This window comes from Pholcus phalangioides, unplaced genomic scaffold (genome assembly GCF_987345545.1).
Source record: "Pholcus phalangioides strain wild (caught in Gottingen) unplaced genomic scaffold, Ppha-v1.0 ptg000017l_1, whole genome shotgun sequence".
Lineage (NCBI taxonomy): Eukaryota > Metazoa > Arthropoda > Arachnida > Araneae > Pholcidae > Pholcus > Pholcus phalangioides.
This window is the reverse complement of record NW_028301610.1, coordinates 55,740,701-55,745,044: the sequence shown is the minus strand read 5'-3', so window position 1 is coordinate 55,745,044 and position 4,344 is coordinate 55,740,701. Positions and strand designations below refer to the sequence as shown.

The following is a 4,344-nucleotide window of genomic DNA, read 5'->3' as shown; positions in this document are numbered from 1 at the left end:
AAGCAATTGCGACCGAAGCCAAACGTCGTCCAAATGCGAAAGTCGTATAACCGAGCGACGTATAAACGAGATTCCACTGTTTGTATGTGTGTGTTGTTCTTTTCTTTTCTTTTAAACCGTGACGTCTCTGATCGCCATTGAAACAAACAATGGAGGCGTGACGCCATTTCTCTCTCCTCAATCTTCAAAAACTGCTTCCGCGCTGTTGTTGTTGAGGGGGGGAAATACTTTCAAGGTGTTTATTGTATGTTTTCACCACTAGATGGCAGCACAATTATGCAGATTTTGCAGTTTTTCGTTTTCTTATTATTTTTCCAAATCTCAGAAACTAGTTCTGTCTGGCTTTGGAAGTGAAATAATCTCTCACGAAGGGTCAAGACGGTTCAACGTCACTTAAACGACTCTACATGGGAATGACATGAATATTCTGTGTTTTGATTGCATACATTTTGATTCCCAAGCAGCGGCCCGTTAGCTCAGTCGGTTAGAGCGTCGTGCTAATAACGCGAAGGTCGTGGGTTCGATCCCCCCACGGGCCATGGTTTTGCATTTTTTTTTTGTGAATTTCATTTTCGCATTGAGAAACAGGAAAGTTAACGAAAATTGATTATTCCGAAATTTTTTTTGATGAAAATTCAGAATTCTTAGAAATTGATTTTTTTTTAAATTAAAGAAATATTAAACGTGGGGCTCGGTGCAACCGGACCTGCCCAACACCCTTACAGGCGGTTCTGCTGGGGTGGTTTTCCCGCATTTAACGGTGTTCTTTTCCAAATTTCCTCCGTTTTTCGAATTCGAATATCTCGATGTGAATATTGTACTTAGAAACACGGAATTTTTTTTGACGGCATCAGGAGAGACAGGGAAACAACTTTGTAACTGGGTTCTAGAGCACACAGGGACCGTATAAAAATTTAGATTTTTTTATATTTTGTGAAACACTGCATTTCCACTCTCAAAACTACTACAGGGTAATTTTTATACGCCTGTTGAGCATTTTATAAATTGGAATCACACCTCTACGACGGACAGTTGATGAAATAAAGGCCGAGCTATCACTTACAGGACACCCTGTATAAATTATAATGTATTACATGCACGACAATAAAACAAAAACAACACTACAAATACAGCAAAAATTTACAATAGCAATTAGAGAAAAAATTACAAATAGAAAAAACGGTTTCGAGTCCATGGCGTTTGTAGCTCTAGTGAGCCCTTTGCTGTTTACCGTGGCCAGGACAGGTCCCGGCTGCGCGCGGACCATGTCTACTCTTCTCGGCGTGGTGGCTCGGGTGAGCCCTCTGCATCGCTGTGGCCAGCCCAGGTGCTGGGCTTCATCTCTCCTCTCGGCTTAGTGGGTCTAGTGAGCCCTCTACCGTATCCAGGCCAGGTCCTGGACCGCGTCTACTCTTATCGGGTAAGCGCAAAAAATACAAAAACTTGAATAACATGAGGCGCCGTTCCAGATCAAGTGGCCCGCAGTAAGTTTCTAAATCAATGAAATTTCCCGCTTTCTTTTGGAACAGACATCTTCAACCCGTTGCTCGTGAGCACCACGTTGCTCCCTGAAACACCCAGAATGCTCGATGCTCGCGTCTGATTTTGTGCTCGTGAGCACTTGATCAATGTCCCAAACAAACATATTGTATATATTGTATTGAAGGATTGAAATCATTCTCTGATTTCATGCATTGGTATGTAAAACTTCCCGTAAGGGTGCTGTTCTTTCCATGATGGGTACAGGCAGTGCTTGTGACTAGGAAAAGATGGGTCAACGTCAGTTAAATGGCTCTACACAGAAATGATGTTAATATTTTGTGTTTTGATCGTATTTATACGATCCAGATTTTGATCCCGATGATGGTCCACTGTCATCGTCCCGTTAGCTTAGTCGGTTTAGATCAGAGCATAATTTTAAACTTTTTGTTTCATACGTCGCCCCCTTCTTTAGAATTTTTAACCCGAACAATTAACCCATAGGATCCTGTGTTATACTCGCAGCTTATATCGCCCCCTGGACTATTCTATCGCCCACCAGGGGGCTATATTACCCACTTTGGGAAACACTGGTTTAGAGCATAGTTTCCCAAACTTTTTGTTCCGTCGCCCCCTTCAGAAACTTGTTTCTCTCATCGCCCCCCAAGTGAAGCATGCCCATACGATCCTGTTATATTCGTCACTTCTATCGCCCGCCTGAACCATTCCATCGCCCCCCAGGGGGGCGGTATTGCCCACTTTGGAAACACTGGTTTAAAGTATTGCGTTAATAACGCGAAGGTCGTGGGTTCGATCCCCAAACGAACCATACCTTTGAATTTTTTTCCTAAATTCGAATTTCGTGTGAAACAGGAAAATCATTCATAGCGAAAAATATCCGTGAAAAAAATAAATAAAAAACGTTAAAAAATGGATGATGAGAGGGATGCCCTTACCAGACGAGGGGCCGGAGGCGTCTTAATAGTGCCTCAACTTGGGATGAGCAGGTGGGTCTGGAACAGAGGGGCACAAATTTCATTTTAAAATCTCCTACAACATTACAAGGGCGGTGCAAAAATGCATGCTTGCCCCGGATCACCAAGCATATAGTTGCGGCTCTACGTCTTAATACGTAATTTCAGGCCCCCCCCCCCTTGCCCCCGATATTCTGTGGGAGAGGGAATTTAGCATCGAAAAAATCCGTACATGGCTGACAGGAATGCGGAAATATATCTATACAAAAAATACACACACACGGTTGAATGTAAATTTTACAAAAAAAAAAAAAAATGAATGAAATTTTTGAACTGAGGAAAAATTTAAATAAATTGATGAATGGAATAATTGCACGAGCAATGAATGAAAAAAATTGAGAACTAATGAAAATTCAGGATCGGCGAATTGAAAATTAGAAAAATAATTGACAAATAATTCCCCCCCCCCCCCCAGCAGCCATTAAAATTCAAAATAAATGAAAGAAATAATTCCAAAGTGATCAAAGTTCAGAGTTGCAAAAATGACGGAAAAATTACTACCATTTCCAAAATTGATGAAAGTTCAGAATTTATGAAAGGAAATTTTTTTTGCCAATGAGCATGTCCGAATGTCAAACATGCAATCAATATTTTTTCAACGTTAGTTATAAATAGAACAACCCACGAACATTCTCTGATTGTGATCGGCTCTAATTTTAAGAATTTCTTTCGAAAACGTCATTGAAACGGAAATAACACAGCGACGAAAAATTTGTCGTTATATCCGAACTGGGTTACTTTTCATCGACGTTATAAGCAAAGTTCTTTAACATTGTTCTCTATGGCAGAGGTGCACAATCTTTCTAGGTCACGCGCTGTATATGAAATGTGACCATAAGACCCGTATTTTATGCGATATTCCCGTAATTTTGGCAAAAGATTACAGGAATTATGTAACATCTGACTGTAAATGACAACTTTACTTTTTTATTCTGCCTTCGACAATTTTTTCTGATTGTAACTGGTAAGTTTACTTGCCTACCACAATTTTTTTGGCTATAAATGGCGACTTTACTTGTCCTTGACAATTTTCCGACTGTAACTGTCAACTTCAGTTGCCTTCGACTAATTTTTCGGTTGTAAATGACAACTCAACTTGCCTTTGACAATTTTCTTTGACTGCAACCTGTAATACAACAGATTCGGAAAACTGGCTGAGTGAAGAAGAGATATTGGTATTGGGGAAAGAAAATTCAACTCTATCCTCACGGGAACTCGAACCCCGGTCTATCGTTTCCCGGACGAGTGCTCCACCACCTAAGCTATGGAGACAGATGGAATTCTCCACCCCCCTTCCTGGAGCGTATGTATATGCTGAATGGCTACGTCCCCATCTGGTGGCTCTGGTGTCATTTGCGAACCATTAGCAGAATGTTGCCTCCATCCATTGCACGGAGTCAACATTCAGCATATACATAAGCTGAATGACTAGTGGGAGAGGGGGGCAAACGAGAGACCGCGATTCGAGTCTCCGTGAGGGCAGAGATGAAATTTCCTTCCCTGAAACACCGATATTTCTTCACTCAGCCAGTTTTCCGAATCTGTTGTATTATTAACGAGGAGAGTGACGTCTCTACGCGTAACCTGTAAGTTTAAAAGCGTCGACAATTTTTTCGGCTGTAAATGGTACCTTTGTATGCCTTTCTCTGACAAATTTTTCGGATGTAATTGACAATTTTATTTGCCTTTGACAAATTTTTCGGCTGCAAATGGCAACTTTACTTACCTTTGACAATTTTTTTGGCTTTAAATATCAACTTTACTTGTCTTACACAATTTTTTTTTTCTGTAACTGGCAGCTGAAATTTTTTGACTGTAATTAGTCACTTGC

General features: G+C 40.8%; 1 non-coding gene across 1 annotated transcript; it reads left to right on the top strand.

The window, feature by feature from the left end:
• The first annotated feature begins 465 nt into the window (after positions 1–465).
• Positions 466–539, top strand: TRNAI-AAU (transfer RNA isoleucine (anticodon AAU)). The gene has a single exon. It is a non-coding gene; the product is annotated as a tRNA-Ile (tRNA).
• The last annotated feature ends 3,805 nt before the right edge of the window (positions 540–4,344 follow it).